General features: G+C 43.7%; 1 pseudogene; it reads left to right on the forward strand.

Moving 5' to 3' along the window:
* The first annotated feature begins 21,501 nt into the window (after positions 1–21,501).
* On the forward strand, positions 21,502–21,621 carry LOC136646903 (5S ribosomal RNA; annotated as a pseudogene).

A 21,621-nucleotide genomic window follows, 5' to 3' on the forward strand; every position in this document is an offset into this window, starting at 1 on the left:
ACGCTACAGGGTCATTCTGAAGACCACAGAGGCTGTGGGCAGATGCGGCCAGCCTCTGCGGGCTTCAGAAAGTCCTCCAGAGGCAACCAGAATGCAGCTCCAGAGGGTTCAGGTTTGGCCAAATCTGGCTGATAGGTGTCCAGGGGAGCTAGACCCGCATATATAAAATCCATGGATAAGTAGGCTCAACCTGTATTTACATTTTTTAATTTATCTCCTGCTTGGAAGCAGGCAACAGCTCAGATATTTGGATCTCCCGAGTAACACAGCCAGGCTACCAGTAATCTGATATAAATGGAATGAATTCATAGCCAATGGTCAAGCTAAGGTCAGTTCCAAAAATGCTAAGGAGGAGAAAGCAAGATATATCATGGTGAATCTGAATGGACCACCATTCACTCAAGGCAGTACATTCCTCGAAGGCTGCAATTTTATTCACACTTCTCTGGGAGGAGTTCTCACTGAGCACATTAGGGCTTATTTCTGAGTAATCATGCCTATGCTTGTGCTGTAAATGTGTGTTTTAGAAAATTTATTCTGCCTTTCCAATCATGAAAAATTGGTTTCAAACTTTGAGGGGAAAACATCAAAATTGCTGTTGAAGAAAGCAAAATGACCATCACAATGCTCAGTTCTATGCCAGAATACCCCCCTTTTAATTCCTCATAATTTCATTGTAGGGACGGTCATTGGACAGGTTTAAAGACAGAAGAGACAGCTGAGCTTTAGATTTCATATGATTAGAGCAACCTCTACTGTCCTTGGGAGCTCTCCAAGGTCCTGCTGAAGTTGACTGACCAGCTGTTTGGAAGCCTCCTTCCTGCAATCAGGGTCCGGCAACAAAATGTTGCAGTGTGCACATCTTCCTTGGAGGAAGCTCCAATGGACTCAGAGTGGTTTATTTCAGGTAACTATGTCCCAGATCACACTACTAGGCCACAGGGGCTGGGTGGTAGTTTTCAGCTTGGAACAGCCAGCTTTAATCCTCTCTTACCTTCTCTCTCTCTCTCTCTCTCTCTCTCTCTCTCTCTCTCTCTCTCTCTCTGTTTCCAATCTGCCCTTTTCACATACCGAGCCTTTAGCTAAGGTTCACATTCATACTGTTATACAAGTTACACATGTTGAGGCTGAATGTTCTTTCCCTTCCCCTCCACTCTAGCAGGAAGCATATGTTTCATACTGACACCTCACTAGGAATCTTGACTCTCTTCCTTTAACTCTTAATTCCTCAGAAAGTAGAACATTTTGCCCCCTTTGAGTTTTTTCTTTGAATTTCAAGGTTCTAGATTTCAGTTCATACCCAAAAACTTCCATCTTCTTTCTATAGTCCCATTTTGGCTATAATCCTATTAGCACATGGTTGGTGGCTTCAAAAGTAGAAGGACAGCTTATAGTCTCATTGAAGAAAGTGCTGCTTGATCAGGTCACATATCACAGCATTTCCATGGTTTACTTTAAAGAATTGCACATGTTCCCTCAGAGCAGCTGGTTTCATAGTTGGTGCACTTTCACAATAGTCAATAGAATGTTCATAAGACTTTCATTGAAAGAGGATAACATGAAAGCATTTTTGTGCATGGACCTACACTGCCTGAGCACTGAATGCACATGTGCAGAATCTCATTTGATATTCTAAGCTGGAGCAGAATTTCTGGGGAAAATGACATTCAATTTGTAATACAGCCAAGCACTATAAGCTGGAGAAATTTGTATTCCAAACTAGGCAATTATGAACTTCAGTGACATCTCTATTTGTTACTTTAATAACAAATGTAAGAATGTTTTAATCTCCAATTGCTAAGCAATACTAGAAAAACAGCTTTGCTTTCTCTCCCCCATTGCAAACTTAGAATGCCTGCCTGCTTTGAAGGAAAAGAAAAACACTCACATTACTTTATTATATGAGCTGTTTAAGGTTTTTTTAAAAAATTTTTTGCTTGTTTGTGCCCAGAGGACAAGCAATTGGTTATTAAACTAATCAGCCTTATGCTGTATTATACCAGTTTGATGAGTGCCAGAAAACTGGCATCTACTGGTACTTTCAGCCTTCATGGAAAGAACATTTTCAGGTGTGAACAGCACCTTCACAGGGAGACTCAGTACTGGGGGGAAAGGGCAGTGGGGAAAGTTTTGGCAGATCTCCATGATAGCTGTGGCAACCTCTCCAAGGTTAAGGAGTTGTTAACAGCTCAACAGGTGGTCAGAGTGTTTCAGGAATAATCATGTAGCAATTTTTCCTCTGAAAAACATCCCAATTAGTATGGTAAAAAGACTGCGTGCAGCCATTTAGAATCATAATTATCTGTTTCTCGTTTGCTAATAATTACATAAAAATAATTAAAAGTGCTCACTGCTTCCTTATGCTTGTTTCAGACCCTGTCTTACATCCAGTTGTTAAAAAAACCCAAAAAAAACAAGCTAATGAATATGCAAGGAATGTTCAATACACGTGCCAAGCATGTTTATGAACAAACAAACAAAATCACGAAATCTAGACAGGACTGTACATAAGTTTAAAAAAAAAAAAACTACTGGAAGCGTAAACAGAACAATAGAACCATCAGAAGTAGTTATTCAAAGTTATAGTGGGGGTGCAGTGGGGAGGACCTCTGGCCACGTTCATGGCTTTCTGAGACCTTGTTTCATGTTCTTGAAGAAACTGGGATGTCTGAGCTTCCACATGTCAATTTTATTCTAGTGGTAAAGATGCCCGGCGGGGGGGGGGGGGAGGTTTATTGAGCTGAAGTTTATGTTCTTCGTCCTTAATCAGTCTAAAGCTAATTAGCAGCATCTACACAATAAAGCAACAAGCCGTTAATCACTGGGGAGAGTGGCAGTCGACCCCCTGCCCATGCACAACTTGTGGAGAATACTTTCCTCTTTTGATTCTGCACCCCCTTTTCTGTGTTGTGGGTTTTCAAAAGTCACAAGGATCCCCTTTTCATGGTCAACAGCGTGTGAAGTTGAAGTCTTGCCTTGATGTGACAGACAATGGGCCTCTGTTTAAACATCTATCGTACTTTCCCCCTTTTTGTGGACTGTTCCTTAATAGAAGAGAGTCAGCTGATGTCTTTATTTTAACTTTATTTTAACTTTAACTTTATTTTAACTTTATTTAAAGTCGCAGGGCTGAGCTGGGAATTTTTAAAATTCTAAGCAGAATGAAATTAAATGGAATTCTGCACCTCACAGTTTCCTCCTAGTCTTTTTGGAAAATTTTCTAGGCACAGCTAATTAGGAATAAGAGTTCTTTCACCTGCACTCTCATCCCTTATGTCTTCTGATCCACTGAGAGCAGTTGCTGACTAACTAGTACGACCAGGCAGTAAGAGGAAAATCTGGCTCTGGGAGGGTATGTATGATCAGTTGACCACCTGGAAGCATTTTCTGTTGTATGGTTGCTTGGTATTCTGTATTTCAACACCCATGAGGATATTTTTGCTTTCTGCCACCATTCTCATGAGTTGTGAAGTTTGGGGTTTACAAGTTTACAAAGGAATAAGGCTTCCCCACATTTCCCACATGGTTGGATGTATCAATAATCCACAGTGCCAGTGCTGAGTGGGAAAGTATTTCCGTGACGATAAGGTTTCATTACTAGTGTTGCATTTTTAGGAATCGCTTTCCTTGTGTGGTTTTTGTCATGATTTTCAGGTTTCACTACTTTTTAGATTCTTTAATGATTTAAATATTGGTGATTTTCATGAGATATTTTAAATTTCTTTTTACCTATTTGTTTCATTAATGACTTTTTGAAAACCAAGGACCGGGGGGTGGGGGGGGGGGAGGCAGCAAAAGGACTGTGAGTCCTTTCAGGACAGGGAACCATTAATGGCCCAGTCCTATGGGTGCCATATGCCACCAGAACGAGTGTTCCAGTGGTATAAGATGCTTTCTGGTTGTTGCAAAAAGTACCACACTGGAGCGCAGTATATAAATATTCTTAATAATAATGATAGTAATAAATAATATGCGTTGAGACTTGCGTGGAATATGTGTATGTGCCATTAATTTTGTTTTCCATGTGTTTTGTTAAGTTGTAGTGGTTCCTTTTGACAAGTTTTTGTTCGGTTTTTTTAACATCGTGAAATTAGCATTTACATGTGCATTGACTGGTTTGGGGGACAGAAAATGATGGTCTTCCTCCTGACGGGGAACCTTCATCATGGGGGGACACACACACTGCAAATATGTGACTTCTCTTAGATCTCTCAGCCTCATTCTGTACCATTAGCCATTATATTTTTCTTACTTAAGAATTGGAGACACTACGGCCCTGTGGTTCTGTTCCGACCTGTCAGTCTGGTTTGAACAGGTGTCGCATGGTAACTTTTGTTTTACTCCATGGGACCTAAGTTACATTATGTTCCCAATGCTGCTTAGCTCTATATGAAATCAATGAATATGTGTTATTTTGGAATTTGGAAGGAGGTGCCACCAGTACATTGATGTCATCCAACACTACCTCTCCTTTTCATCTAATCCTGATGAGGCAGTAGATACCTTGAACTAGACAATGGATTTGGTAATTGAATGGTGGTCGACAAACTGACACTCAGTAGACAATATGAATATAGTAATAGTAGATGACCAAGTTGATATGCGATTTGGTGTTCAGCCTGCTTTGAATGAGGTTGCACTCCCCTTAAAGATTTGGTTTGCATTTAGGAGCTCTTTTTAGATCCAGCGTTGGCAATGGAGGTTTAGGGCCCAACCCTATCCAAATTTCTAGTTCCGGTGTAGCCATAATACAGCCCTGTGATAAGGGAACACATACTCCCATACCTTGAGGAAGTCCCAATGACTGCCCCTCCACTGCAGGAGGCAGTGTACACCCCACTGGCACAACTGCACCAGCACTGGAAAATTGGATCGGATTGGGCCCTTAATCGACAATCATGGCCCGAGATGTCTTTCAGAAGCTTTGGATACTGCATCAGCAGCAGACTTTCCTGGGGGGGGGGGGGGAAGCAGATCCTACCAGTTATTCTTGCACCATTAATATCAAGATCAGATGTCTTCAATCTTTTGTATTTGAAGCTATCTTTGAAGATTGTTCAGAAACTGCAGCAGGTTCAAAATGCGGCTGCTCAGCTCAGCTATTGCGATGGACTTATATATTTGATTGTACTCATCCAGTGCACTGGTTGTTTGATTCACAGCACAGTACAAAAGGTCTTGAATTGAAAGTCTTACTACAAGAATATCCAAAAGACCAATATGAGCCTGCTCCATCAATAAAGAATTGGATGTCTAGTTCATATCCCCTAGTGAGATTTGTACATATTAATTGAGCAGCAGCCTTCCCCCAGCCAAGTCAAATTGCAGAAAGTTTGCAAAGCAGTTTGTGATAAGGCACCAGGATGGTATCAGGGTTTGCAAGTTGGACTTAGATGTGGAAGATCCAGGTTCAAATCCACACTCAGCCATGAAGCTTCCTGCGTGACCATGGGCCAGTGGTATATAAATACTGTTAATTACTGTTAAATACTGTTAATAATGAATGCTCCTGCAGTTGGCTACTCTGCAAAAGCCCTTCCTCCAGGTAACCTCTCCTTCAGGTGTATGGGTACTGACAACAGGGTCTTTTCTGACATGGCAGACTTTGGAATTCCCCAGCTAAACTTGACGTGTACCTACATTATTACATTTCTGATGCCAACAAAAAACCTTTTACGTTTATATTCTGCCAGGGCTTTGATGCTCAATGATTAATGTCTGAAGTATAGTCTGCTTCCCGTATATAGCTCAATTGAATTGAATGGCGCAGCAGCAGTGCATGCGATGTGTGAATAGTTCCCTTAGGATGTTCACTACATCACTCATTTTCTATAGAGTTCTATAAGTTCAAGCCATAAGAGGATGCATTTACATTGACTTTGGTCAATGTGTATAGTTAGTGTGTGTGCATCTGCTTTTTGCAGATTCATTCAAAATTAAACCATTGATGCTACTGGAAAATATGAAGGTTTTGCGGTGATGTCCGGGTATTCATGGCATTGATGAAATTCTCAGCCCAAATCCATGAAGAAAAATGTGTCTTCTGAATTTGCTTCTTGGATAGGAATAAATATCTCATTAATCTTAAAGCATCAGCCCCAGAACATTGTTTATGTTAAAGAGAATAATAAATGACTTTACATGAAATACACAACAGCAGATGCTGGAATGTACCCATCCATTAGTCATCTGGCATAAATATGGTCTTATTTTCAAATTGAGATATACTCTTTAAGGGTTACAGTATCACCTTGGGAGCAAAGGAAAAAGGGGGTAGCACTCAGATCAGCAGCGAAAGAAAAAGAGGAGGCAAGCATCAACAAAGTGTAATACATGTTTGTGTGGAGTTGGATCCAAAGAATTGGATGTCTAGTTCATATCCCCTAGTGAGATTTGTACATATTAATTGAGCAGCAGCCTTCCCCCCCCCATGTCAAATTGCAGAAAGTTTGCAAAGCAGTTTGTGATAAGGCACAAGGATGGTATCAGGGTTTGCAAGTTGGACTTAGATGTGGAAGATCCAGGTTCAAATCCACACTCAGCCATGAAGCTTCCTGCGTGACCATGGGCCAGTCACTATCTCTCAGCCTTATCTATCTCACAGGGTTGTTGTGAGGTCAACAGGAAGGAAGGAATAATGTACACTGCCCTAAGTTCCCTGAAGGAAGCATGCAAGACCTTCTAATGCCGATGCAAATAAAAGAACTAATATCCAGGAACAGTAAATTGTAGCAAGCCTTGAAAGAGCTAAATGGGAACAATACTTAAAACACTGCTGAATTTCCAAAGAGCAGCTGTTAGACATTTAAGCCTATCATTCTCTACTGAACATGCATCAAATTTATTTTGTGGCACTGTCATAAAAATGTATGAGAATGTAAATGCTTGAGTGAACCATTAATCTTTCGAGTAGTAAACACAAAATCTTTTTAACCCCAGTGATGATATAACCATACTTTATTGTGAATGAAAGCTTTATCATGGAACTGAAGATGTTCTGTGTCTTTCGAGGGTGTATAAATAAGAACAAATTAATATTAACGTCTGATCGGTATGAAAAGTGTACCATTATATAGATTACAGTAAGAAGTCATATTTAGTAAGCCAAAACGATACTCGGTTTCTGATGAGCACTGAAAATCTAATAACAACATACACAGTATGTATGCTCATCATTTATTGAATACAGCTACCAGAATGTAGCCATTATCATTATTATCATTTGCTAAACGACTCAGGAACAAATTAGGGTCTTCCAAAACTCTCAATAAAATATTCCCTTTTTAAGGTGCCAATTTACGAGCTCTGAGCTGTGTGAAAATTTTAGCCGTTTCGATCAATGTATAGGACTGCTCCCCTCTCTTGGCTATCTTCTACATAAATTTTATTGAATTTTTGCCTAACTTGCAGCCCAATACTATCTAAATCCCTGTGTGGCAATGCTGTGGTGCCAGTGCAACTACTGCTGTATCCCGTGGGGATTTTTGGAGGTCTCTTCAGAGTAAGGGGACATTTATCCCCTTGCCCCTAGTTAAGCTCCCTCAGCTACAACAGGTCAACTTGAACCTGTACCAGCGATAATGCTTGCACAAGTCCTCACTGGTCCATGCAGGTTGTTTGAATATGGCATGCAATAGCACTGCCGATCCTGCTCCCTCCCAGGCCCAATTCATTCAGCCCCTGCCCCTATTGCTGCCCCACTCTACCCTCCTCTGCCCCATTCAATCCCCTCCCTGCCCTCCCCCCCAAAAAAAATCTTACTTCCAATATCTCCCCTGACCTATGCCTGCTATTTAGCTTGTGTAAGTCCAAGGAGAATCAGTGGGTAATTCAGGCCAGGAAAAGGGGAGATAGAATACTGGCATGCACCCACTGTCATCAAGATTCTCTGCCTGCTTTCCCCAAACCGCCCCGGCTCAGCCCACTCCCTAACATAAACCACCCATGTTCTCCCCAGGCTGATTTACCAGTGGCAGCATAGGATGGAGGATTTTCAGCAGGCCAATGTTGCCTGGGTGTTGCCTCTGGCCATTTGCCCTGGTGGCTGCAGCCCTCAGAACAACAGAGCAGATTCTGTGCCATTTCTGTCACAATTGTTTGTTCCTGCCTCAAGGGACTTACTTTTTCTCTACTGAACTTTGTTCCTTCCTCCAAATTCTGAATGATGAAGTTGTCCACAAAGTTGTCCACAAATTGTCCACAAATACATCAAAAATGTATTGGACCTCCCCCTCTTAGCTGATTTTCCAGCAGATGCCTACCACTATCACACTATCACATACTTCACAGAAGCATTTTATCTGTTTTAGAGAGGCATTGTCCTTGACTTCTGCTTGGCCTGGTGGTCTGTAATCCATGATGCTTATTCTTTTCTCCTTTTGTTCATACCCAGACACTACGTCTGGCTTCCTTGCTCAGATTCCTAGATTTCTGTGCAAGTATATACATTCTTTTCATAACCTGCAGCTTCCCCTTCCTTCCTGTCGGGTCTGCTCCTTTTGAACTAGTTGTACCCTTCCAGCCTTCTGTTCCACTCACGGGTCTCAACCCACCAAGTTTCTGTGATGCCTATCAAAACATATTTAATACTTCCCATGTTAGGATATCAAGTTCATCCTGCTTGCTTCTGATACTCTGTGCATTACTATATAAACAATGAAGACCATTTGATATCTCCTTCTATTAGCTTCCCTAGTGAAATTTCTTACAAGTCATCATCCACTCTTCCTTTGTCTATCACTGTCTGGTCTCCAATGCCTGTCCTTATATTTGGTTCTGTGCTTTGTTCTCCCATCCCCTTTGTATTTAGTTTAATATTCTCCTGATGAGACTTGCAAGTTTCTTGCCAAACATATTCTTCCCAGTCCTCATGAGGTGCAACCCATCTCTTGCCAGGAGTCCTTCATAGCACAGGCAAAGAAACCAAAGCATTCCAGTCAGCACCAGCTATTCTCTGCCAGAATCCTTTTTTTTTTCACACACACACATTCCATAACCTTTATTGGCATTAAAACAATAAATTACAATACAATAACGATAACCAGCACAATGGCTGTGTTGCCAAGAGGGAGAGTCGCAGCAAGGGGCTAATAAAGAAAAAAGGAGGGGAAACAAAGATAAGATCAAGGTGAGGGTTTTAACTTGGAAACTGTGGAGAGAAATTCTGCTACAGCATTGGTAGTGGCTACAGAGTAGTCACTCAGGAGGGCAAGTAAGGGATCAGTAAAGGTACCAAAAGGAGAAGAAAATAAGGGATACAAGTGTGTTTCTTGAAGAGATTGGTGGACTGGGCAACAAAGTAATATATGGTCCACTGTGTCCGGTTCTAAAGAACAAAAAGGACATAATCTGTGATCACACGGGATATTGGAGAATCTGCCAGAGTGAATGGCTGAGGGAAAGATATTAAATCTTGCGAGCATAAACGCTCTCAACTTAATAGGGTTAATCAGCATACTGAAATAGTTAAAAGGATGACCGAGTGAGGGAAGGAGGCCAAAAAACTGAGGAGAACACGTGGGGTTGAGATTGGAAGAGAGTTGATTGAATTCAAGTTCCCAAAGTTTGGATTTGATAATTGAGTAGGCTCTATGGAGGTTAATTTCTGCAAGAAATTCAGGGGACAGATCTAGTGATAGAAGTTTGGAATCGATAAGTTGGAACCACTAGGAGAGGTAAGAATCCTTTAAAAGATCATTTAAGAGGGACTCAGAATGAATACTTCAGTGCAGACGAAGCCAGAACTTGAATGTGAGGGACCACGCGATGGTAGAGGTGGATCCCTAGTTCAAGGATAAGAGTAGATTAATTAAATTAGGGACCCCCAGAATTCGTCTAAGGAAAGAGGCTGCAACTTGGTCCAAATCTTGATTCGTAGCCTCTATCCAGTTGGGGGCACCGTACAACAATTGGTAAATAATTTTGGTTTTGAATATATGGAGGGCAGTGGGGACATACTGATTACCACTGGAATAATGAAAGCGGGCAATCGCATTTAGGTGAAGTGAAGATGAGGAAATAGCAGATTTTCTGTGAGGGAGCCAACTGTGACAGAAATGAAAAATAATCCCCAGGTATTTGAAGGTTTGAACTTGTGGAAAGAGAGATTACCTATCTTCCAAGGGAACAAAGCCCAAGACTTAGCGAAAACCAAAATTTTGGTTTTCTCAGAATTAATTATTAAATTTTGTCAGATGTGGAACCCAGGCCATTAAGACGAACCGTACAGAAATTGGATGAATGAAGACGGCGAATTAGGAAAAGGAGACGGGGATCAATCCCACAACTGGCCAGTTTGTTCCACAGCATGGCCCTGTTAATAGAATCAAACGTTCCGCGGAGGTCTATAAAGGCCGCAAAGAGTTTGGCACCATGGTGGACAGAATACTTCTCGGCCAAGTAGGAGAGCAGAAAGGCATGATCAACAGTAGAGGCACCTGGCGGAAGCCGATTTGTTCTCTACCTGGTAGGGCTTTGGAAAGAGCCCACGATGATAGTCTAGTGAGTAGATATTTGGAGTAGAGTTTCCCTATGAAGAAAAGAAGGCTAATTGGTCTATAATTGCCCAGGTGGGAAGAGTCACCTTTCTTAAAAATAGGGACAAGGGTTGAGGAAAGCCAGGAGGGTTGGAAAAAGACCAGTTTGATTAATTAGGGTAAAAAGGTTAGATAAGGGTTCCAACCACCAAGAGGGGTTGCTGGTTAAGATTTCACTCAGGATGTCATCGGGGCCGGGAGCTTTCCCGGGTTTCAAGGTGTTAATCAGCGCTACCACCTCATCGGGGGTAACGGGTGGCCATTCTGGGAACTTTAGAGGGGTGAGGATAGAAGGTTCACAGGAGTCAGTAGCAGAGAAAATTCCCGAAAAATGGGCTACGCAAGTGGACGGAGAGATAGGGGTAACTAAAGACCAAAAGGATTTATGGTTATTGGATGAAATTGCATCATAAAGTTGTAGCCATTTATGCTGGGCAAAGGAATGTTGTTGTTTTTTCCAGGAGAATCTGAGGATATGTTGCCTTTTTTTTTCTTCACTGTGCGTTGACCCTTGACAGGAGCAACCTCTGGACTCCCCTGCACATTCCCCCATTAAACTTTCACATGAACTCCCTTCTTACCTGTTAATTCACCCTGAATGAGAGCAGCCTTCAGAAGCTCACTTCAGTGGGTATGACTCCTAAAAGAACTGGCCCAGAGTGAAGCTGACGCAGACTCCTTCCATGTGAGGATGTGGCAGTTCCATGTCAGTTTCCTCCACTAAAGTGATCAGCTGATCAGTTTGTCATCAAGGACTCACTTCAGCAGCAAGCTCGGCCCACTTTGTACCAAGCGACCAGCACAAGGATGCAGTTTTAAAAGAGGGGGGAAAGTTGTAGCCTCAGTTACATTAGAGAAGGGACAAATATTTGTCCTGCATTAATGGTGCTCAATTCAGCAAGGCTGAAAACCCAGCTGCAGCATCTTATGTGACTTGTCCCTTGTCCAGTTCAGCTTTGTTAATCTGTTCAAACAACTGTTGTTGGCCCTGATTTCTTAAAAACAGATTTTGTCATGTTATTAAGGAGTAATCCATGTTACCCAAGTTGCTTTCTTGAGTAAAATCTTCCATGGTGAGTATATCCATGAATGCAGTGGCATGGAGGAAATAATATCTGGTCTGGCACTGACATCTGTTGCTTACCAGCATGAGTGCAGCAGGACAAAATGGACCTCCACATTCACTTGACCCACAGCCAAGAAATGTGGCAGCTGCCAACATGGCTGTACCCAGTCAGATGTCACGTCCTCTGTGGCACCACATCCACAGGGATGCTCAGTGCAGAGAATTTTATAGCATCTGAACGAGCCTCTAGTGTTTTTTAGGCCTCATTCTGTATCATTACTTCATTCTGCTTGTGTTCAGTTCCATTTTGTGAGTAGTCTTTAAGAATGATAGAGATGACCAAAATATAATACAGGTGTAAGCCACTTAATGACAGGGATTATCCAGTCCCTGTTGTTATGCGATTAGGTTGTTAAGCGAGCATTGTATTGGAATCATGGAAGATGTGGCAAGGAGGTAGATATGGTATCAGCAGTGGCCCCTTTAAGGGTAAGGCCTAGGCATCCAGCAGAGTGTGCAGCACAGCTGCAGCCACTTGAAGGGAATGGGGCCCTCGCGCATAAAAGCACCTGATGAAGGGAGAGTTTGGTGTGGGTAGCAAAAGAAGGAAAGCTTGAGGAAGGACAGACTGGATTAATGGACTAAGGAATTGATGGCTAATGGACTGCTGGAACTGCTGATGGACTGATGTGTGAATGGACTTTGGAAGCTGCTGGAGCAGAAATGACTGGAGACACTAAGACTGGTGTTTGGCTGCAGTGCCTAAGACCTGCCGAGGACCAAGGGGCTGCTGTAGTGGTGGGAGGCTGCTGGCAGGAAGGAGGACCTCTGTAGGTTAAACAGGCGAGCTACCCTGGTGGTGGGGTCCAGCAGTACTGCAGGGCAGAATCAGGGTCATTTTTGAGGAAAGAAGGGGAGCTAATTAGCTAAAAGTGGGCATAATTCTCCAGGCGGAGCTTGGACTGGGAATCTGGCAGAACAAGCATTTGTCCCAGTCTAGTGCCTTTGTTGTGTAAAAACATGCTTCCTGCCAGAAACTAGCTGGTTTCACAGGCTACTAAATAGATTGCCTCTTCTTTGCATTACGGGCCTCTTTGTTGTGTAAACAGACACTCTGCTACCTCATTAAATCCTGACTGCCTCATTAAGAGCCTCTTTGTTGTGCTTTGACCACCATTATATATGCAGTCTGTTGTTAAGCAGAAGGTTGTTAAGCAACAGACGTCTATATAATGACCAGTTCAGCCAAACAGATTTTTGACTGAAAATTATGTGACATCAGAAAATGTTAATTGATTCCTCCCTTCGTGGGAGAACATTTACAGAAATCAAGTTGTAAATTCCAAATCATGGGAATCTATATCTAAATTTTAAGAAGAAATATACCCATACACGCTATATACAATGATGCAAAATTGTACAACATTTCAAGTCAAAAACAGTCAGAAAAATAATGAACAATCTGCCAGAAACTTTGAACAGGATATGGGGGGGGGGGCAGAGAGATTAAAAAAAAGAGATTATCTGCCACTTGAAGAGAGTTGAAGGAAATTACAAAACCTGAATTGTATTTAAACTCAGGGTGAAGGCAAACTTCTGAAGTGTGGTTGGAATAGCTCTTCAGCACAGATGTGTTGCATTCTGAGGCATTTGATCTCAGGGCAGGGAAAGTGCATTCAAACCATTTACGCTACACTTTGAATGTATGCCTAAGTTATGATTAATTATTTGTACATTCCAAACTGATGCCCTGACTCACGGATATATTCCTTTCTGCTTCTGGCTGCATTTAAATTTTAACAAACTTCAATACAGAGGAGAATTTCTCTGCACACCAGGCAAATGACAATAGCACATTATTCTGCAAAATTCAAAACCATTTGTAGGAACAATTATGAATTGTCACCGTCTTTGGACAAAGATCAGCTGATACCTGAAAGCTACATTATCTACAGCCCAATCATATGACCCATTTACGGCAGCGGATCTAGCGATCTACTGTCATAAATGACCCTGTGATGGTGCAAATGTTGTGCCACCCGTCACATGCAATGGCTGTTTGAAATGGCTGGTGGCTCACCAGAACTGCCCTGACGGTATCTCCACTGGCCCAGGTAAAGTGGCAGAGGACGGTGGTTAATGGGTAGTTTGGAAGAGGTTCAGGGTGGGGAAGGATAGGGCAGGGAGTGGGCCCGAGGGGGTGGATCTCAGCAGCCAAAACACATGGCAGATTTCATCTCCAGTTTTCCAATCCATCCAGTTTCCTTCCTCTCCTCAAACTTCCACTAGCAAAATAGCTGGTGTGAGTCTGAGGAGACCCATAAGTGACCAGGTAGCCTATCAGGAGGTAAGTAAAAAAGTTTTAAACCTCTTTTGGCCACTATAGCATGCAGCGCACACTCTGTTGGTGTGTTTGCATGCTATAGTTATACTATAGATATGCAAGGCAGGGGATAAGACCAGGCTGCTAAACACATTATTCCAATTGGCTTGTGCTTCCTCCCCCTGCTTTGTTTGTCTGTTTAAAAGATTTTTACCCCATCTTTCCTCTGCCAGAGCAGATGCCCATGACGGCTTAAAATTTACAATTACAATACACCCTATACTTGAAACAATAAAGAAAATCACAAAAAAATAAGTAAAACCATTTGGAGGAAAGTATTTACAAACAAGGGACTGCTACAGAGGCATAGGAGGCAGACAACCCATCACCCAAACACTAGATGGAACAAAAATGTTTTGAGCCCTCACCACAGAGCCATGGGGGGGGGGGTAGATCTTAATTCTCCTGGTAGGGAGTTCCATAATGGTGGTGCCACTACTAAGAAAGCTCACCCCTGTGCTGCCATCCCCCTAATGTGGGAGAAAGGTGGCACTTGCAGGAAAGCCTCCTCAGATAACATAAGAGGGCAGACCAGAAGACGGTTCCTCAGATAACCTGGCCCCAAACCATGAAGGTCAATCAATACCAGCACCTTGAATTGGGCCTGGAAATGAATGGGCAGCCAGTGCAATCACCGAAGCAGTGGTCCAACAGAATCAAACCACCTAGCTTCAGTAACCGCTCTGGCCGCCACATTCTGCACTAGTTTCAGCTTCTGAACTGTCTTCCTGGGCAGCCCCACATACAGTGCATTACCATAATTCAATCTTGAAGTCACTAGGGCATGGACCATCGTTATCAGGTCCATTCCACTCAAGTATGACTACAGCTGGCACACCAGCTGGAGCTAGGCAAACACACTGTTTTGCCAAATTCCCAGTCCAAAATAAACATGCTAAGGCTTTTACGGCTGGAATCCATATTGAACTATAAACAGCTTTTCGGGCTGGGTGCCGTGATCTAGCTTTTTTACCTAATGAGCCTAAGGCTCAAATCCTAACCAACTTTGCAGCACTGAAAAAGCTGTGCCAATGGGACATGTGCTGCATCCTGCTGGTGGGTGGCACAAAGTAAGGGAATGTTTGTTCCCTTACCTCGGAGTTGCATTGCCCTTATGTTGGTGCTGGAAAGTGGGTTAGGATTGCACCCCAAACCAATCCTGAAAGGGGGGGGCAATCTCTTACAACCTGTATAAGAACAGCACCAAGTTCCAGTACCTGAGGAAAAGCTTATTTTTAGCTTTTAGTTTTCATTTTTTTACTTTTTTAATGTGGTAATAGTTAGCCCCCCCCCTTTCAGGATTGGTTTGACTCATTAGGCTTATTAGGTTAAAAAGCTTCACCTAAAGCAGGAGTGTCCAAACATTTTGGCAGGAGGGCCACATCATCTCTCTGACACTGTGTCAGGGGGGAAAAAAATTAATTTACATTTAAAATTTGAATAAATTTACATATATGAATTCATTAGAGATAAAACCTATATGAATGAATGAAGATCTTGCAATAGCTCATGGCCTATAAAAGGCCTTGCACAAAGCAAGGCCAGCCTTTCCTTCACTGCCACTGCTGCATCACAAACATGAAACAGCAAGTAGTGGAGGGAGCCCTCTTCCCATAGCTCAGGTGAGAGGTTGGACAGTTGTCCTCATGCTGAGAGCAGTTGAATCGGGCCAGCATGGGCTCAAGCAAGTCTCTGGAGGGCCAGAGGCTCATTGGAGACTGGGGGCTCCCCAAGGGCCTGATTGGGAGCCCCAGAGGGCCGCAGGTGGCCCCCGGGCTGGGGTTTGGGCACCCCTGGCCTAGAGGACCTATGCCCACTTTAAACTAATTAGTTCCCCCAGCTTAACCACAGCTAGCTCTAGCAGTCTGCAAAACTACCACTGTAGCCCAGCATCAGTAAAAAAGGGTAAGTTGCCTATGGGGCTGCAGGGTCCCTCTTCCCAGTTCCTAAGGCAGCAGTCCTTTCAGGTACAGCAGCACCACCTCAGCTCTCCACCACTCAGCAGTCTCTGTTTGGTCAGTCCACTAGTTAGTCCGTCAGTCAGTGTGCCAGAAAGTCAGTCCAATAAGCCAGCATGTCTCCTCTCCCTCCTTTACTCTCTCTCCAATTACAGCCCACCAAACTCTCCATTCATTAGTGTCGTAAACATAGGGGGGTTTGGGGTGCTTAGGGTTCTCGGTTTTCAAACCCTAAAGCCCTCAAGGCCCCTCTGCTCACCAACTGCCACCAACTTGTATGTGCCAATGCCTCAGTCCAGGGACACTGAGACCCTCTAGGCTTAATGCTATCCCTTGCAGGCACTGAGCTCTTTCTCTAATTAAAGCCTCAGTCCTCAAGTTACTAGACCTCAATGAGTATTTGATAGCTTGCTGAATGGCTAGGCAGGACTCTGAACCTTTGTCCCCAACAGACAATGAAACAACTTAGTAAAAGAGATTTTAGTTTATTAAGTACATACGGTTATACACTCTACAATAAGGCAGCAAATGCTAGAGGCATAAACATCTAGGAAACATATCAGCATTAAAATAATAAAGCTAGCTGGCTATCTCTATCCCTATCTCTCATCTGGGTCCGTTACTCTTGTAGATCTTTTAGCTCCAGGGCTACCTATGGGGCCAGGTGCCCATGTTGGACAATGGAGCTCACAGGATGTTGCACCCAAAACTCTGTCCAAGAAGGAACATACCACACCCCCTGGGCACTCATTATTATCTTCTTATGCTAATAGTACTGAGGTGACTTCATACTTATTTAGACTGTCCAATCAGAACTTTTGAGGAACAGAACCTTCTCACAGTTGGCCTGGTTGCTAACCCCTCATAGTTCTTTACCCCTCCCAAACTGGAGATCCATAGCTGCACTCCATCATGCTTGATCAGGCGCCTCCCTGTCTGCTAAGGTGCTAAACATTCCAATGGATTGTAATTCTTGTTATCTGCCCTTTCTGGCCAGCAAAGGAGAGACAACAATCCTTTTGTTTATTTACTCACATTCCTGCAGCTGGGAACTGCTAGCAACTCCTCAGTTACACTGTCTTAGTTTGGTTCAGGCTTCTACTGCCAACCTAGGCCTAACATGTACTTATTCATGACAATCCGGTGCTGCTTTTAATGACCTGGTTGCCTCCAGTGGCTGCAGCTGTGCAGCATACCCACTGCTAGTTAGAGCCCTGGGGTTAAGTTATGTTTGCCTGCCAGAGCAAGGGGTCACTGTTGACACCACACCCTATCTCAGGGGTGCTCAATAGGTGGATTGCGATCTACCGGTAGATCACGAGGCAAAATGAGTAGATCGCAGAGTGCCAACCCCCCCCCTTCAGGTGCCTCTGGGAGGAAACGCCAGGAGTAAAGCCCATTGTACTCAATGGGGCTTACTCCCAGGTAAGTGTGGCTAGGATTGCAGCCTCACAGCCTAATCCCAAGCATGTCTACTCAGGAGTAAGTCCTGTTATACTCAGTGGGGCTCAAGGTACACCAACATACATTGTACACATAAATGTTATATGTTATGATGGCGCGAACATTGTAAAAAAAACTCTGGTAGATCTCCGGGCCTTGCTGGGTTTCAAAGTAGCTCTCGAGCCAAAAAAGTGTGAGCACCCCTGCCCTATCTCCTCGAGGGATCATGTGCATTTCCATTACACACACCCCTGGCCACTGCTACCACTTGGCGCTCGGAAGACGCAAGTCTTCCGAGTCTTGTGCAAAAGCACTGGAGAATTGCATACAGTATATTTCCTATGGCAGTATGCACATTTCACCCACGCAAGGAGCGTGCACATCTTGCCACTGGGAGGATATACGCATCTTCCCATTTTGCACCAGTCCTGGAAGCCTGAGTTAAATGGAAACTCGAGTCACTCTCTTTACCAGTTGGTTGGATTATACAGGTGGCCACCTTACTCCAAGGTGAGCTTGTTTCTCTCTCCAACCTAGGAAGAGGAGACCAAAGGCTCCATGAATGTTTAAGAGCAGATAGTGTAGATGTATGTGGGGGTAGGGAGCAAAAGATATTTGCACATTTTGAAAAAAAAAAACACCTCTGTCTGACATACTGTGAGAACCCGAACCAGCATACAAGAAATCAACTGAGTCACGCACACTCCCACCATTAAGTAGTCTATAAAAGATTGTTGTGCCTGGACACATCATTTTTAAAAGCAAGCAGTTAGCAGAAAGGTGAATTTTAAAACATGTCTTCCCCATTTCACCTTTGTAGCATTAATTTTGGGATGACATAAGGAATTTGACTCAGAATATATCTTGAGCATTTTAAGGATTCTACAGTGTATACATACTGCTAATTATCTGGCAATGTGAAGACATTATGTTCAGTCACTTCTATACAATGCTTTAGAACAGGGGTCTTCAAACCCCGGCCTAGGGGTCAGATGCAGCCTGCGACAAGCCTGCTTTAGAGAAACAGTTAGCTACCCAGGAGCCTAAGTAGTGTCCAGCTACCACTGACACCAGGCTATAGTTGCCAGGCCAGACCTGAAATGTTGGGGACAGTTTCAGATCATCCTTCTCAGTGTATCCAAGGGAGGAAGGAAAATCTCAAGCTGAGGGGCTAGAAGCAAATGAACTATTAGTTCCACCTCATGTTGATTAGGCTCTATCCTAACCCATCAGGTGCAGCCAATCTCTGATCCTTGACCACCAGGCACTATCCCCTCCGCCAGGTAAGTGTGAACAGGATTGCACCCCTAAAGAAACTGATTTAGGGCGCAATCCTAACCCCTTTTGTCAGTCCTTTCCAACACTGGCATAGCGGTGCCAATGGGGCATGCGCTGCATCTTGCAGTTGGGTGTCACTCAGGGAGACCTCCTCAAAGTAAGGGAATGTTTGCTCCCTTACCTCAGAGCTACATTGCCCTTATGTCAGTGCTGCAAAGCACTGACATAAGGGGTTAGGACTGCACCCTTAGTAAGATATCATCTTACCTGTTTTTCTTTTTCACTGGCTCTGGTGTATCAACATATCTATGAATCTGCTGCTGCCCGTCAGTATATGGGAGAGTCCAACTTTGTGTCCCCTTACTGATGCTCCGTGGCTGAAGAAGAAAGCCAGACTATTGTGACCTCATTGTCATAGTCAGCTGAAGGAGAGAGACTGGCCATTGTGACATCAGGCTGATGCCATTTGCCTGAAGGAGAGCAGTTGGCCACTATGGCTTCCCACAGTTGCTTTCCATCTGAAGGAGAGTGAGGCATTATCCTCATGACCACACCATAGGTAACCAAAGAAAGTTCCCTTTGCACCCCAAAACAAGACAGAGGTTGCTTAATTTTCTTCTTTCTTACTCTTCCAAAGAATAAGAATAAGGCAGGTTTCACCTCTTCTACTCAATATCATTTGTGAAAATCTTTCAGTAGATTTTTGGGCTATGCAAGTGTATAAAAAAATATACATCTTAAAAGATGTGCCTACTTACCTGAAGTGTATCAACAGGGAGGGGAGGAGTTTATGTAGTATGTATCAGTGGTTCTCAAACTGGTGGGTCACGACCAACCAACCTGAGAACCACTGCCATTGACCCCTTAAGGGATTGGGAAAGAGGGAAGGCCATGACGCTATCCACAGGATTGTGCCTCTGTGGTGAACCTAGGGGCTTTTCTTAACATAGCTGAATCCCTGCTGGCATTCGGGGAGCCCCATGGAGCTCTCTGCAAGGCTCCCTGCACCTCTAAACACTGGCAAAATGCAATCATGACCCACTTCCGGTTTCACAATTGCAACCCGGAAGTGGGTCACGATCATGTTTTGGAAGTGTTTAGAGGTGTGCAGAACCTTGCAGAGGGCTTCGTGGGGCTCCCTATACCCCCCCCAGACACCGGCAGGGATTCAGGTATGTTTTAAAAAGCCCCTAGTTCCCCTGCAGTAGTGCCATCCTGGGAATTGTGTTGCTGCTTTCCACCTCATTCCCACAAAGACTTACCCTGGTCCTCAAACTCCCAGAGAGTTTAAAAACCAGTGGTATATATTATCAGTTCCTTTAAATTACCTTGTTAATGTTCCAAAAGCACAACTTAATTGAGTCCTTTGTTTTATGGCAATAAGTATTTTGGACCACACTCCAGGATCCAAATTACATAAATGAAAGGCAGGGGCATGCATTAACAAACATTAAAATGAGGCACTAATAATACATTTGGGTTAATTAACCAGAGCATTTATAGCTTATCAAATGTGAGTTGGAAAGTATTCTTTGCCACCCTTAGAAATTAAAAAGTATAAGTCTTCTATTCTCAGTGCTGAACTGGAGACTGCCAAGTCCATAACAGCTGGACTTCCCAGTAGGGCTGGAACTGGGACTGCAGTTGGAATGAGTGCTGTGGCAAATCCATACGAGGGCCAATATGGAGGCAGGGTCTATTGCACGCAGGATCTCTGAGCCCAGAAGCTCAGCTAGTAGGGTGTTGGAACAGGTAAGATAAGCAGGTAGAAGCTGGCTCTAAATCCTAACCCAGGGGTGTCAAACTTGTTTCATACCAAGGGCCGAATGGCATTCATGATGCCTGCTGAGGGCCAGAAGTTAAGTCGTTAGGCAGGAAGTGATGTCATTAAACAATTCATAACCAAAAATAAGCACTTTTTCTCACTTAGGAATTCATTAACTACAAATGACAGAAGAGAAAACATGCAAATCTTTATCATATTTCAAGATATGGGAGAGCCCAATTTTTGTGGGGCTACCCTTTTAGCAGTAACACTTCAGCACTGCTCAGCAGCTGAGAGCCTGAGGGCCGGATAAAAAGCTTCCGCGAGCCACATCCAGCCCCCGGGCCTTATGTTTGACACCCCTGTTCTAACCTGTTCGGGGCAATCTGTGACACTGAAGAGAGGCTCCCAGGCGAATCGGTAAGCTCCACCCACTCTAGGAACACCTTTACCAGTGCACAGCAGTTTCCACTTTGAAGACCATTGACCAAGAGCAAGGCTGGGGGAGGCCCAAACAAGCAAGACTGGAGTCTAACAGTTACACAGACACAGACCTACTCTGGATGTATTTATACAGACATGCGTCACTTAACGACCTTACACTTAACAATGGACCACATATATGAAAGTGGTCAAAACACAACAGAGCGGCTCTTAATGAAGCAGTCAGGTCTCCCATAGCCTACAGCAGAGTAAACCTCCGTTGAAAGAGGTTCTTAATGCAAAGAAGAGGCAATCTATCTCCAGTAGCCCTGCAGCCAGTTAGGTTCTGGCAGGGAGTGACTGTTTACACAACAAAGGCACTGAATTGGGCTAAATGTTCACTTAACGACCTAATCACATAACAGTGAGGATCTGAGAATGCTTCCCTGTAGTTAAATGATGCACCCCTATAGTTCCATATACAGTTAGTATAGTTATGCCAGCAGACTGCTTGGGCTGCTTGGATGTGACCAATGTTGAGCCATAGTGTGATTTAGGAAAACAACATTTTTCCCTTTTTTCTCTGCAATTGTTAAAGTGCTGGTCTGTGGAGCCAGAGGCTATCGGTTCAAATCCCTATGAGGAATAATTTTGACAGCAACTGTTACCCTGCACATGCCCGATCTTGTCTGATCTCGGAAGCTAAGCAGGGTCAGGCCTGGTTAGTACTTGGATGGGAGACCGCCTGGGAATACCGGGTGCTGTAGGCT

This window comes from Tiliqua scincoides, chromosome 3, assembly GCF_035046505.1.
Source record: "Tiliqua scincoides isolate rTilSci1 chromosome 3, rTilSci1.hap2, whole genome shotgun sequence".
In the NCBI taxonomy this organism is placed as follows: Eukaryota; Metazoa; Chordata; class Lepidosauria; order Squamata; family Scincidae; genus Tiliqua; species Tiliqua scincoides.